The sequence below is a fragment of the Mesoplodon densirostris genome, chromosome 12, assembly GCF_025265405.1.
Source record: "Mesoplodon densirostris isolate mMesDen1 chromosome 12, mMesDen1 primary haplotype, whole genome shotgun sequence".
Taxonomy (NCBI): Eukaryota; Metazoa; Chordata; class Mammalia; order Artiodactyla; family Ziphiidae; genus Mesoplodon; species Mesoplodon densirostris.
Window position 1 is genome coordinate 83,585,620 of NC_082672.1, and position 15,906 is coordinate 83,601,525.

Below are 15,906 nucleotides of genomic sequence, written 5' to 3' on the forward strand. Positions count from 1 at the left end.
ACCCAGTGGAAAAAAGTCAGACACAAAGGGATACAAACTACATATGATTTCATGTATATGACAGTATAGCTAGCAAACTATAGAGACAGAAATCAGAACAGTGATTTCCAGGGGCTGGGGGTAGGGGTGGAGGATTGACTGCAAAGGAGCAAATGGATCTTTTTGGGGGTGAAGGAAGTGTTCTGTATCATAATGGTGGTGGGGTGTTGGAGATTTTTTGAATCTCAGATCTGAGAAAAATATGTTTAAAAAAAGAATTTATTGCATATTTGCCATAAGTCATGCACTTTGCTGGGATCTAGGAATACAGAGATGAAAGACCTGGTCCATGACTTTAACGACTTTATAATCAATGGAGAAAAGAGGGGAGTGAACCATGACACTGAGTAACAAGTGCATTGGTGGAGACATGCAGAGCATGTCAGTGAGACATATTAAAACGTGACTTGTTCTTTCCAAGGAAGTGGTAGATGATCTTGAGAATCCAGAAAACCAAGTTCATAAATAAACAGGGCTGTTACATAGTAAGAACCAGAATCCTTGGCTTTAGCATCGTGATCTGTCAATTCCTCAGTGACTCAAGGATCAACACAGGCTTCATGGATCATTCCATTTCTAATATCTACTATTTTACTACTTCATGTCCTGTTTACTTCAGTTCGTTGATTTAATAGCTTGACTTTTAAAAAAAGTTAAGCGCACAGAAAATCTGGTTGACTGTCATACTGCATCATTGTGGGACATGCAGGAATCATTTAGCATGGTGTGTTACTTCACGGTACCAAAGTCCCTTCCCAAAGAGGCAACAAACACAGTACAATCTGATGATCTAAGTAAAGCATATACATAGTCTCACAAAGCAGGTTACTGCATGTTACCCCACAATACTTCCATATCTATTCCACTGGCCAGAACTTAGTCACATGGCCATGCCTAGCAGGAAGGGATGATGGGAAATGTAGTCTTTTTTCCAAGAAGTCGTGAGCCAGCTGCTGGTAATGGAAAGGATGGGTAGTATAGGATAACCAGTAGTCCCTGAATCAAAGATGAGATTCCCTTTATCCCTCAGAATACTGGGGTCTTCAAGATAATGCATTTTCTAGTTAAAACATGAACTCTACAATTTAATTGTCAAAATTTTCCTCTGATTGGGAGCTATATGTTTTTTCACCTAGTATTACCCTGAAGCTTCACAGATTACTTTATGAAGCTCTAAGGACAGTGCCTGGCACAGAGTAGGTGCTAGACAAATATTAGCTATTACAGCCATGGTCTCTTCGTCAGGAGGTCATAGAATCTTAGGGCCACAAAAGGGAGAATTTAGTCTAATCCTCTCCCCTCCCTCACCCCTCACGCAGATGTTCCCTTACAGTCCTGGTAACCTAGTTAAAAAAAAGAGGCGGATTTGGTAGAACAGTGCTCCACAAAAGCAAATAGCACTTAAAAATGTATTTATAAAATGAGAAAAATGTCTTTTGCAGAGTTCTGTTTTCCTTTAAAAATATTTTATTTTCCATTAAATTCCACCTCATAGGCCTTCCTTAAAGCTTCCATGGCAGGTTGGTTGTCAAATACAGCTGACTGGTTCTGCCTCTATCAACTGCAACTTTGTGTGTGAATTCTTACTGCATTTGCAAAGGTTAAAATTTGTATTCCTGTACAAGATAGTGCCAAAACTCTCCAAATAAAAAGTTCTTCTTGGGACTTCCCTGGTGGTCCAGTGGGCAAGACTCTGTGATCCCAGTGCAGGGGGCCCGGGTTCAACCCCCGGTCAGGGAACTAGATTCTGTAGATTCTGCATGCATGCCGCAACTAAGACCCACGCGGCCTAAATAAATAAATAATAAATAAATAAATATTTTTTTAAAAACAGTTTGTTCCCTTTTTTTGAAAAAAAGTTCTTATATATATTTTCTAATTATTAATTTATTATAATCAGGCACATTTGCTAATAAATTGGCTACATTCTTTGTAACAAAACAGAACTGAGGGACTTCCCTGTTGGTCCAGTGATTGAGACTCTGTACTCCCAACACAGCAAGGGGGCCACAAAAAAAAAAAAATTACAGTTGCCTTTTCCAGTTATCTGGTAGCCATTGAAGGCCTTTCCCAAATTTGCACGTAAATATATCAAAGAGAATTGGCTTTCTTCTTATAAATTCAGGCTTTCATTTCCAAGAATGTCACTGAAAACTGGGCAAGAAAATACAAAAAATATTCAGCTTTCTGTATATCTTTTCCTGGGAACCAAGCTCAAAAATGACATTTTGTTGTATATGCTCATGTTCTATTTTGGCAAATATTTCCTGATGGCTAATTTTACAAGATAGACCTGAGAAAACCTAGATAAGATTGTTGATCTATTATTTTTATTTTATTAGAAAGCATCCTGGGTAATTTCCATAGAATCAAATGACCTGGCGCGGGGGTGGGTGGGGGGAGAGGAATAACTACATGTTTCCATTAATTGCGATGTAATAACAAAAACTAGCAAGGACATTTCCATTATTTTTCTTTTTTTAGGAAATTAAATAGAAAACAGCATTGCCATTTACTTAAAGACTAACTGTTTTGAGAACTGAATGTATAATTAGGCCAAAGACTAAGCACATGAATTATTATACAAAGGAAACAAATTTGCCTCCAAACAACCTTAAAAAGGAGTCAGTCCAACAGATCTTGGATCATATTCTTTAGGAAACTAATTTATCTTCTGGGAACACAGAGCAAAAATAAAATCTTTTGAGTGTTTCCTTATTCACTAGTAAATGTAAAGCATTAGCAATATTTCTAACATCTTTGCCTCACAGCTATGCACAGTCTAAAATCAGTGATTCAGGGACTTCCCTGGTGGCGCAGTGGTTAAGAATCTGCCTGCCAATGCAGGGGACACGGGTTCAAGCGCTGGTCCAGGAAAATACCACATGCCACAGATCAACTAACCCCATGCACCACAACTACTGAGCCCACGTGCTTAGAGTCCCAGGGGCACAAATACTGAAGTCCACGTGCCTAGAGCCCGTGCTCCACAACAAAGAGAAGCCACTGCAATGAGAAGCCCGCGCACCACAACGAAGAGTAGCCCCTGCTCGCCGCAACTAGAGAAAGCCCGAGTGCAGCAACAAAGACCAAACGCAGCCAAAAAAAAAAGAAAAATCAATGACTCAGACTTTATTGTCTCTTCTCCTTCACAAAGACCTCATTATCCAAGAAGTGGCTCCAAAATCTTCCATGAAAAATCCCTCTCTCAGCACACTCTCCGCTTTTCCAAGTCTCTTATTCTTTCCCAAATTAGATTGAGACCTGTGGGCAAAGCTGGCAGCCTAGTAATGTGATGCCACCTTCAAACCATACTCTGTAGACATCTATTTGACATACAGTGCAGGTGAGATGAAACTGATTACCTATTAATAAAAAAAGTATGCCCTTCAAAACAAGTGGCACTGGATATACCGTGGTATATATGGTATATGGTATATGGTGTTTTAACTCATGTGGAAATGTCTCAAGTTGCAATGTTTCCACCCCTCCTTTTATGAGTAATGAAAAGAAGGGATAAAGAAACTATAACCCAATTACCATATGTCAAATGTCACTTATCAGTCGTATTAGTTTGCTGGGGCTTTCATAAGAAAATACCACAGCCTAGGTGACTGAAATAACAGAAATTTATTTCCTCACAGTTCTAGAGGCTGGAAGCCCGAGATCAAAGCGTAGACAAGTCTGATTTCTCCTGAGGCCTCTCTGCCTGGCTTGCAGATGGCTGCCTCCTCACTGTGTGGCCACATGGTCATTCTCTGTGTGTGTTTGTGTCCCGATCTCCTCTTCTTATAAGGACACCAGTCATATTGGATTAGGGTTCACCCTAACTACCCCACTTTAACTTAATAAGCTCTTGAAGGCTCTATTCCCAAAATACAGTCACATTCTAAGGAGCCAGGGGTTAGAGCTTCAACATATGAATTGAGGGCGACACAATTCAGCGTGCAACAGCTGGCTATCCTCGAATGCTAAAATCAGACAGGGAAGGACTTAATTTCAGCCCCTGACAGCTTTTGACTACAAAATCCTAGAAGTAACAATCTGACATAGCATTTCACACTTCACTTTTGGATTTCAAATTATTTTCTGCACAAGAAAATCTGCAGAAACTGAAGGAACAAAAATAGATTTATTACTAATTTGCTTTGACTTGCTAAAGCAGAGTCAGTATCCTGAGAGGGAAAAAACAGCAAAATAGGCCCTGTTTTTATTAAGTGCTAGTTCTCCCTTCAGTTTTCTTTTGTGACTTTTGGAACAAGGCGACCTCTTGGGAGATACACTAAAGGATTTTAAATTTAGAAAGCAATTTTTAAATCACTCATTCCTTAGAAGCCACAAATGTCAACTGCATCAATTATGGTTTTGGCTACAAATAATTGGAAATCTTGCTAAAAGAGGTTTAAGCATTAAGGACACTGATTATCTAACAAGAAGCCCAGTGGCCCGCAGTTCCAGGCTGGTGAATTCAGCAGCCAAGTGAAGAAGGAGCCAGTGGTTTCCTGCCTGTCCCCTCCGCCAGGGCAGGAGTTGGTTCCTGTCACCTCAGCGTTGCCAGGTAGGCGCCAGGCATCACCTCGTCACACCCAGAGGCTGGAGGGAAGCCCTTATCCTCCTGCACCTTTGTATCAGGGAGCAAAGCTTTGCCCAGAAGTCAGCCTCTTCTACCTCATGGTTCTGAAGGGAGCAGAATCTGCCACCCCAAAGCATGACAGTAGGAGTTGAGGACATGCACCCCAACATATGCTGCTCTGATATATTGACTGTTTTGAACCGTAGGCACTTGAAAAATCACAAATGCAGGAAGAGGCTTTCTGTGAACTCCCCTCGTGTGTCTAAAGATAGATCCTCCAGAAGGAACTCAAATGCCCTAAATCCCCTCACGGGAGTTTCCTCAACCTGGGAAGACTGATGCTTATCACAGGAAAGGGGACTGAAAGTCATAGCACATCGAGATAAACTCTTGTCACCAACCATCACACCACTACCTGTTCTTCTAAGGGCCCACTCATCTCCCCTAAGAATCATTTGCCCTCTTCTAAGAGACCTGCATCCCTCCCCTTTCCCTAGTAAGATGGTGTTTAGTCCTGATCTCTAAACCACCACCAGGAGTCACTCATTTTCCCCCAGAGGTCTCCCATGCACACATGAGGTCTACACGCTAATAAACTGCTGCTTGTTTTTCTCTGTTAACCTGTCTTTTCTTACAGGGGTCTCAGAAGGGTGGAGGGAAAGTTATTTTCCCCTCCTTCCGTCCCAACCTCCCCAGGTCCATCCTGGTAAAAGGAGATGGGATTTATTCCATTGCTTTTCACACAGATACACAGCAGAGATGGACACGTGCTGAACTGAAGTGCTTTTAAACGAATCACCATTCACTTCAGTGGAGGCAAATCAATGCACATTTCATCGGAATTTTCATGAGGGAACTTAAGTGTATCAGCATCATTCTTTCAATGTGTTCAGCAGTGTTTTAGTACCGTGTTCCAATTGTCTATTGATGTGTAAAAAGTTACCCCAAATCATGGCTCAGAACAATAATATTCATTTCTTTTGCTCCATGACTGTAGTCCCTATGTGGCTGCAGTCGGGCAATGGCTGGGCTGAGGTCATCCTGAAGCTTCTCCACTCATCTCTGCACCTGGGCTGGAGCAGCCCAACAGCTGGGGCTCCCTAGACGCTTCTCTCTCTTCCTCTCTGGGAGGGCCCCCCACGTGCTGACCTCTGGTGAGCCGTTTACAGGGCAGCTGAGGCTCCATGAGCGAGTGTCCCGAGAGAAAGTGTCAGATGCTGTGTGACTTCCCACCCCAGCCTGGGAAGTCACAGAGCATCACTTCAGCTATATGCATTCCTCAAGGCGGCCACAAGACTGCTCCAGGTCAAGGAGAGGGAACAGAGATTCTGCCTCTTGACAGGAGGAGTGTCACAGGACTGGTGGGCATAATTAAGGACCACCACACACCCCTTCAAGACTGGCCCTCCTGTCACCTACTCGATTAAACCACCTTAACTGACCTGAGTCCACAGAGCCTACTTTCCACGGTCACCTCCAGACCCTCAGCCCCCGTTACTCTCCCTGTGAGTAATCCCACTTTAGCGTCATGTACCTCTTCCCCCAGCATGGACTATTTCAAGGGAGAAGTCATGGTTTTTGTGAAAAGGGACCAGGACTTCTGGTCAACCCCAGGTTATTTTTTTGACAAGGTCAAAATCAACTCCACTAAGACAAAGACACTCATAGCCAGAATTTCAAACTAGTAAACTTGGAGGCTTATTTTCTCTCACACTTTGTGGTCTCCAAAGGAAAAGAAAATGCAAAGACAGCCAACTAGCAGTGGGAGAGGTTCTCCTACACCTAAACCCATGAATACCTGGCTGTCAGGTTCGTCCATCCCTCCAACAGACATGAGCAGAGAAAAAAAGGCAAGCAGCCCAGTGTGAAAGGAACGTCCACTTGGTGGACCATTCTGGGCCTGCCTGTCCTCCCCTCTGAAGGTGGAGGGCTGGTTTCATATTGGTTTGCCCACCTAGCAAAGCGGACAAGCATCTGGAATCTCATCCCTTTCTCCTCTGGACATCTCTCGCTCAGTATTGATCAAGCTGACCAACTTTTTCTTGAATAAGAGATTCAAGTGAGAGCCTGGAGTAATGAGTATTCCTCAGAACAATGTCACAAGAAAAATCAAATAGGGACTTCCCTGATGGTGCAGTGGTTAAGAATCCGCCTGCCAGTGCAGAGGACACAGGTTTGAGACCTGGTCAGGGAAGATCCCACATGCCGCAGAGCAACTAAGCCTGTGCACCACAACTACCGAGCCTGCGCTCTAGAGCCCGTGAGCCACAACTACTGAGCCCGTGTGCCACAACTACTGAAGTCTGCACGCCTAGAGCCTGTGATCTGCAACAAGAGAAGCCACCACAATGAGAAGCCCACGCACAGCAACAAAGAGTAGCCCCCGCTCACCACAACTAGAGAAATCCCACGCGCAGCAATGAAGACCCAAAGCAGCCAAAAAATTAATTAATTAATTAATTTTTAAAATGTATTTTCAAAAAAAAAAGAAAAATCAAATAAAATCCCTAGGGACAGCTCAACCATTCAGAAAGAAAGAGAACCTGATATATTTTGCACATATTGGTAGGAGGAAAGGGAAGGAATTCAACGATGCTCCAACTAAGACAGAGTCCACTATGTGGAAATAAATTATTCAATACCCAAATATTGTCAATTCAGTCTTAATTTACATTAAATTATATTATATTATTTATATTACTCTGTTCATTTGTTTATTTTTCTTTGTTTTAAGCAGGAAACGTTGAAGGAAATTCTAGGAAGTTATTTTTACAAGTACATTTGAGAATGCAAAGCACAAGACTTACAAATAGCTTCGTTTGGATAACATAGAATTGAGCATATATACACACCAGTTACCATCAACTATATAAAATCTATACTTCTGTATTTTGTGATATATAAAATGATATAAAAGACATTTGGGGGTTGAGACAAATGAACACAGCCAGTATAATAAGAAATAATATTTCATTCACTAGGAGTGAATTTGCTACTATGTTACGTAGCATGATATTGTGAAGCATTTTGGTGTGAAATTTCATATACTCTACAATTTTTAATGATTTAGTAAAAAATATATACATGAAGTATATGCAGCAAGATAACAATTGTCAGATATAGATGGCAAGTATACAAGTACTGATTGCACTTTTTTCTATTTTTCTTTGTGTCTGAAAATTTTCAAACTAGAAGTTTTTTAAATACATGGATAGTATTCCTGTCCCCCAGTTTTTTAATTCTTAAAATAAGAAGAAAGGCATGTTGAAGTTGGCCTAAGAAGATGGGACCTGTCACTTCCAAAAAGAGCTGGCGAGTACAGTAAAGTGCTCTCCCTCAGACGTTAAGGCCTCGTCATCAGAACAAAACAAAACAAGAAATCTTGGCTCGCCCTTAGCTTTCGGGGCTGGACACCGTTCCGCCAACAGTGCTCCCCTCATGTGTGGCAGCCTGGAAGGTCCTAGGAGCTGCCAGGTCACCAGTGGTGAAAAGTGTTGGGCTGTCTGTTGGTTTCACTGTTTCTGTCTCCCAAACTCAATAAGACAACCGGTCAGAATCGGCCTCCGTGGCATGATATGTCAGCAGTGACAATGAGGCGCGCTATCAGCAGATAATAACGCCTCAGTAAAAGGCCTGATAAAGGCACAGTCAAGATGACACGTGGATATTAAGGACAGATAAGGCGTGTGGGCATGATGGCGAGTCTTCCCTTCAGCCGGGTGGCCAACAGAAACTTATGAAGTCTTTCCTAGTGTCCACGTGGACGGACTCTCACAGTCAAGCACTAGAGGCAGCAGTAGAGGGGCTCCGTGGGCTGGGACACCCCTCTGTCCATGTGTACCCCGCTCCCCTGACTCCGGCCTGACCTGCGTCCAACTTACTGTGTCCAGGAGAACCCCCTCCACTGCAGCTGGCCCCGGCGGCCTGCACGCGCCCTCGCTCCAGTCCTCACCCTCAGCGTCACCTGTAACCTGTCCACCTGTTCCACACGGTTCGGGACCAATATCGTCTCATTTCTATTCATGTTTTTTTTTCAAAATGGTAAGAGCCATTTTTATTTTCAAAGTAACAAGTAGTCAGTGTGAAAACAATTAGACAATGCAGAAAGAGATAAAGAGAAAAGTAAAAAAAAATCATCCCAAATCTCACCACTGGAGAAAACTAACCACCATTAACATTGTGATATCTTATTCATTATTTTTTCATATCTCTACCAATGTTTCAACTTGGGCCTCCTGCCCCCGCCTGCCTGAGTAGCCAGAGACACTGTGTCTTCCCTCTGGGAACTTCCTCTGTGCCAGAGTGCTCAGGAAAAGAAGGAATGCACACTGACTGAAGAGCGAGGGTGTCATCAGCCTGACCTCCCCATCCAAGAACAAGCTCAGTCTCTGGGGGCTGTGGTTCCTCGGGGCCACCTGGACTCAGTATTCAACTCACTCCACAGGGTTATTATGAGGATCAAACGACCTAACAGAGGTGGTAACACTTAACAAAGGAAGAACCGTATGTTCGTTGTTATATAAACCAATGTCGGCTTAGTTTTGTCTCCCTTATTTAATACTTTCTACTCCACATTAAACATCGAAATTGTATTTTTATAAAAATGTCCTCAACCATTAAAAACTTAACATATATTCAGAGGGTACTCATAAAATATTCACTTATTCAGCAAATATTATAGGCTAAAGAAGCATCAGTCGACTTCAAGGAACTTTACAATTGAATGGAGGAAGTAACAAATGCGAAGCAGGCTTGCTGTTAGGGGTTCGTGTAAGCAGTGCTGCAGGAGTTCAGAGGAGATAACTTCTGTCGGGCAAAAGCCTGATATTTTAAATTCAGGTTTATTGACATATTTAATTCTTTGGTAATAGGATGGAGGCGAAGTTTTTCTGTCTCTATACAACACTGCCCCCTAGTGGTGACGTGGCCCCCTTGCAGCGCCTCCCAACGCCCCGACGGGGTACAGAACAGGCAATGGAAACGCTGGGTCAAATCACTACCGAGTCTAGATGGATGTGTGAGTATTCGTTTCCAGTTGAGCCGTTTTAAGTGAAGCCCTTATTTCCCTTGTTTTCCCCTTCCAGGAAAACCGTGTCCTACCATAAAAGTATCCTGTCCTTTGGGTCCTAGCGGGTTTTTTGTTTGTTTGTTTGTTTTTTGCGATACGCGGGCCTCTCACTGTTGTGGCCTCTCCCGTTGCGGAGCACAGGCTCCGGACGCACAGGCTCAGCGGCCATGGCTCACGGGCCCAGCCGCTCTGCGGCACGTGGGATCCTCCCGGACCGGGGCACGAACCCGTGTCCCCTGAATTGGCAGGCGGACTCCCAACCACTGCGCCACCAGGGAAGCCCTGGGTCCTAGCCTTTTATCACAGGGTGCCCCGGGAGAAGGCAATGCCGCCCAAAAAACGATATAAAAGGGAAAAGCTGACCTTCCGCGGCCTTCAGGGAAGAGCCGATTCCCCCTCGCAGGCCGCTGTAGAGAGCGGCCCCCGCGGAGCCGGCCAAGGGCGGGGAGCGCACCGCTCTTTCCCTGGGCCTTCGTCTCACGGAAACAGGGTCCTGAGAACACTGACATCTTGAGGCCTGTACCAAAAGCCCAAACTCCTGTCGTGTCAAAAGTGAGGCTGTTTTGCTTTGGAAGAGGTGAGGATTTCGGCACTCCTTCAGGGCAGGCTCTTACCTTCTTCTGGGAAGACCCGGATGGGTCACGTGACTCTTCAAGGTCAAGGGTGAGGCTCCAGAGTCGTGGGAAGGGCTGTCAGTGCGGCACGCGGAGTTACAGCCTTGAATGCTTTTGTTCCATCAACAGAAAGAAATGATCGCTCTCTAAATATGGGTGGGGTGGGGTGTGCCTAAAAACAGTTGCTTCTTTTTGTGGCACGTGAGGGTTTTGTTGGAGAGGTGCTAACAGGAGCCTAAAGCCGGGACGGTCATCATCACGAGAAATTTTGCCAGACTCAAGGCCTCGCTGGGGAAGCGGCTCGGGGTATAACTCACTGAGAGCGGGGATTTTGTCTGTCTCGTTCATGGAGGTATATAACCCAGGGCCTAGAAGCCTGCCAGGTGCATAGATGGCATTTCAATGTTTGTTGAATGAATACATGATGGGAGAAGCGCTCCCCATTTCTCCATACAACACAGGGCTGCACCGGGCAGAGCAGTGCCTGGCTGTGGCGTTGGCGCAGCAGCTGGACAAGAAGGAGAAAAGGGAAGAACACGGAAAATCATGTTCCTGGCTATATGTGATGTGCTGATGACTCACAGAAATGAACTAGGACACCTTGAAGGGTGGCAGAGCCCCCAGGTGGGCACATGGAGCTCAGAAACGGGGTTATCTGGACACGAGTGTACATGTGACCCCGACTGGCTCCCAAGCTGGTGTGACCTTCAGCGTAAGTAACACAGCATCACCCCTCCTGTCTGCGAGCAGCTCCTCTCTGATCTACCCTCCCCGTATTCTTACATTCAAGGGCCTTGGAGGGTGGGTCCCCTCCTGAAGGAAAATACTGCAACTGTTAAGTTATAACTTCCAGTCCTAGACCACCTCCTCTGGCAACTTCTTTTTCCCCTCTGAGTATTGAAGGTGGAAAGCTAAGAATGATGTAGCTGACCCTCTTTACACATTTACCTGTACTTCTCTTAATTCTGCTCTCTTCAGGGCAGTTATTCTGCTTCTCACACAACACATAAGACATTAGGTTACTGTTAACATCTTTCCTGACACCTCCTGCCACCCTTACCTTCCTCTCACCCAAGGTGACGATTCACTTCCCTCAGTATTTTAAATCTTGCTTAGTCTATTATAATATCCTCCTCACTAGCTATTTTGTCTCTACACTGCTCCATCTTAAATGCCTATTGCCTAAATCTTCTGAATTTCTCCAATCATACCTCCTCCTGCCCTCGGTAGAGCCCCATCAAAAAGTCAAGAAATGCTGCAATGGATCTTTGGATGCCAAAATATGACAAATTTCAGATCCCATACATTTCAGAATTTCTCTTTCTCCTGCACTAAAATCTTGAGCAGAAGATTTATTCCGCATTTCTAGAATTAACTAGTTTTTCTCTTCTACCAAGATATTTTCCATCATTTGTTACTCTTGAAAAAAAGAACCATATCCTTAATATGTGTACCTCCTTTTTTTTTTTTTTTTTTTTCTTTTTGCTGTATGCGGGCCTCTCACTGTTGTGGCCTCTCCCGTTGCGGAGCACAGGCTCCGGACGCGCAGGCCCAGCGGCCATGGCTCACGGGCCCAGCCGCTCCGCGGCATATGGGATCCTCCCAGACCGGGGCACGAACCCGTATCCCCTGCATCGGCAGGCGGACTCTCAACCACTGCGCCACCAGGGAGGCCCGTACCTCCTTGATTAAAGTGCATACCTGCACTTGATTGAACACATCAAGTGCATACAGTATTAAATCTACAATCCAATGTTTATCATGGGTTTAATCTGTGAGAAATTCTTCAGAGCATTAGCTCCTTAAATAGAAGAAGCCATTGGTTGGCAAGGAGTTGGCCCCAAAACAAAGGGGACCAATTTATGGTACCTTTCCATTGATGGATCCTGGGCCAGAGCCCTTGCTTGAAATTTATGAACAAAAGACCAGAAATAACCCTTATTTTCTTTCAGGTGTGTCCCCTCAAAATTCATATTTGAAGTCACCTCAAGGTGACTGTATTTGGAGATGGGGTCTTTATGGCAGTAATTAAGGTTAAATGAGATCATAAGAGTTGGGCTTTAATCCAATAAGATCAGTGCCACTTATAAAAAGAAGAGACACCAGAGCACTCTCTCCCCACACCACAGTGGAAGGACCATGTGAGGACGCAGTGAGGTGACCATCTGCAAGCCAGGAACAAAGCTCTCACCAGGAAGCAAATAGGCCATCACCTTGGTCTTGGACTTCCCAGAAAGAAAGAAGTTGAAAATGGCTCAAAGAAATGGATTGTAATAATTAATATTGTTATAATGTCCATACTACCCAAAGCAATCTATAGATATAATGCAATCACTATCAAAATACCAATGGCATTATTCATAGAACCAGAACAAATAATTTTAAAATGTGTATAGAAATACATGAGACCCTGAATAGTCAAAATATTCTTGAGAAAAAAGAACAAAGCTGGAGATATCATGCTCCCTAATTTCAGACAGAATAGAGAGCCTAGAAATAAACCCATGCTTATATGGTCAATTAATTTATGATAAGGAGGCAAGAATATACAATGGGGAAAAGACAGTCTCTTCAATAAACAGTGTTGGGAAAACTAGACAACTACATGCAAAAGAATTAAACTGGACCACTTTCTTACACCATATACAAAAATAAATGCAACATTGATTAAAGACTTAAATGTAAGTTCTGCTAGCAGAAAACTCATAGAAGAAAACATTAACCGTACACTCTTTGACATCAGTCTCAGCAATATTTTTTTTGCATGTCTCCTCCTCAGGCAAGGGAATCAAAAGCAAAAATAAACAAAGGGGATCTAATCAAATTTAAAAGCTTTTGAACAGCAAAGGAAACCATGAACAAAATGAAAAGGCAACCTACTAAATGGGAGAAGATATTTGCAAACATTATGTCTGATAAGGGGTTAATATTCAAAATATGTTTTTAAAAATTCATACAACTCAATATCAAAAAAAGCAATCCAATTAAAAAAAAATAAGCAGAGGACCTAAATAGGCATTTTTCCAAAGAAGACATACAGGCAGCCAACAGGCACATGAAAAGATGCTCAACATCGCTAATCATCAGGGAAATGCAAATCAAAACTACAATATCACCCACACCTGTCAGAACGGCTAGCATCAAAAAGGCAAGAAATAGCAAGTGTTGGCGAGGTTGTGTCTGGAAATGTAAATTGGTACAGTCAGTATGGAAAACAAAAATTAAAAATAAAACTGTCATACAGTCTAGCAATTCCACTCCTGGGTATTTATCCAAAGAAAATGAAAACATTAATTGAAAAAGATACATGAACGTCTGTGTTCATAGCAATATTATTTACAATAGCCAAGATATGGAAAACAAGTAAGTGCCCACCAGTGGACGAATGGATAAAGATGTGCCATATATACACAGTGGAATATTCCTCAGCCATAAAAAATAATAAAATTTTGCCATTGCAACAATATGGGTGGATCTGGAGGGTATTATGCTTAGTGCAATAAATCAGACAGAGAAGGACAAATACTGTATGTTTTCACGTACATGTGGAATCTAAAAAATAAAACAAACAAACATATAGAACAGAAACAGACTCAAAGATACAGAGAACAAAATAGTGTTTACCAGGGCAGAGTGGGGTTGGGGGAGGGGAAAAATAGGTGAAGGGGATTAAAAGGTACAAGCAACTAGGTATAAAATAAATAACTTACAAGGATATAATGTACAGCACATGGAATATAGTCAATGTTTTATCGTAACTTTGTATGAAGTGAAATCTAAAAATATCAAATTACTACATTGTACACCTGAAACTAATACAATATTGTATGTCAGCTATACTTCAATTAAAAATTAAAATAAATACAAATAAATAAATTATCATTACAATGATCATTAGGATAGAATCAAGGTGGGAAATGACCGGACTAAAGGTGTATTTTTGTGACCAAAGCAGTCACAATGATTCATCACATTCTGATTTCCCAAAGAAGATACAGTTTTAAGAAAAAGCACCATGGGAAAAGTATCCAATAGTAATGGCCATGAATAAAACATTTAGCACATTAATTGGGGTAAAATGGCCTGGAAAGAGATTAACAAGGCCAAACAAAGACATTCGCCTTTAATCGTCAGAGTAACACCAGAGAATACTTTTACCAACTCCCCAGAGGGAAGATGACAGCCTCCTACAAGAGGTCAATGAAGATCTGACCTAGTCTCAGAACTAAAGGAAACAGCCCATCTTTCATTATACTAATGGAACATTTATAATTGGAAACCAGTGATCACATAATTAGAAACCAAAAATGTGTGTATATACATACACACACATTTATTATATTCTAGCACTAAGGCTGCAGAATCTAATACTGTGATCTCCTCTTCCTCTGGCAAACTTCATGTGTGCTTTGAAATACCCATTTCAGTAGACAGCTCTCTAGTTTCCAAGCAATTTAATTGTAAACATTTAATCATGACCGCCCTCTGGTGTATTATACTAGGATAAACATTTAGAAAATGTCTTATGTTTTGATTGGTTTTCCTCACTAATGGGTTCTTCAAAATATCCCTGACTTGGAGTTGCTTTAAAATAAATAAATATATATATATATATATACTTATATAGAGACAATAGAGACAGGCAGTCAGAGTGGATACATGGTCAGCTTCATGGGAATCACAGAGGAGAGAGAGAGAATAAAAAATTGCCAATCATTAAGATGCAGATTTACCAAACATAACCAGTGAATCAGCAGTGTTCACACAGAATAAAGTCTATGAGGGAACCAACTAGTACAGTTGTCCTAAGTATTTTTTTCTTCTTTCCCCATCTAAGAAGTAACATGTTACATACTGGATTTTAAAAATGGGATTCTGGGGGCTTCCCTGGTGGCGCAGTGGTTGGGAGTCCGCCTGCCGACGCAGGGGACACGGGTTCGTGCCCCGGTCCGGGAGGATCCCACATGCCGCGGAGCGGCTGGGCCCGTGAGCCATGGCCGCTGGGCCTGCGCGTCCGGAGCCTGTGCTCCACAACGGGAGAGGCCACAACAGTGAGAGGCCCGCAAAAAAAAAAAAAAAGGGATTCTGAATAAGATAGATTTTGATTGGGGATCAAGTCCAAACATAACTGCTGTGTGTTTGATCTCCCCTTAACTGTATTTCCTCCGCTTCTGGTTCTTGCTAATAACAGTAACAACTACTGTCTGGAACAGAATATTCACCTGCTAGTTTCTGTTTAGACTTTTGAATAAATCAATGCTATGGTTATCAGACCGTGTTGTGTAACATGAAACCAGAAAAAAAGCCATCTGGACCCTGAGTGTAGGAAGAGGGCCAGGTGTTGTGTTGGTCGCGGGGGAAGAGGTAGCCGCTGCTGCTGTCTTTCTCCAGCTCCCTGTGTTTCAACAACACTGGTCTTCCATCTGCAATTCAAAGACTCAAAGCAACTTCCCTTTCCCCTCAATGCTTTTCTCCTGACTTTTAGCACAGTAGACTCCTTCTTTTCTGGTCTTGTTTCAAATGTCACTTCCTCTGAGGCCTTTTCTAGCTTCCACTCTGGCACTTTTCCTGAGATCACACTGTTGATTCCCATTGTAGACCATTACTGTGCT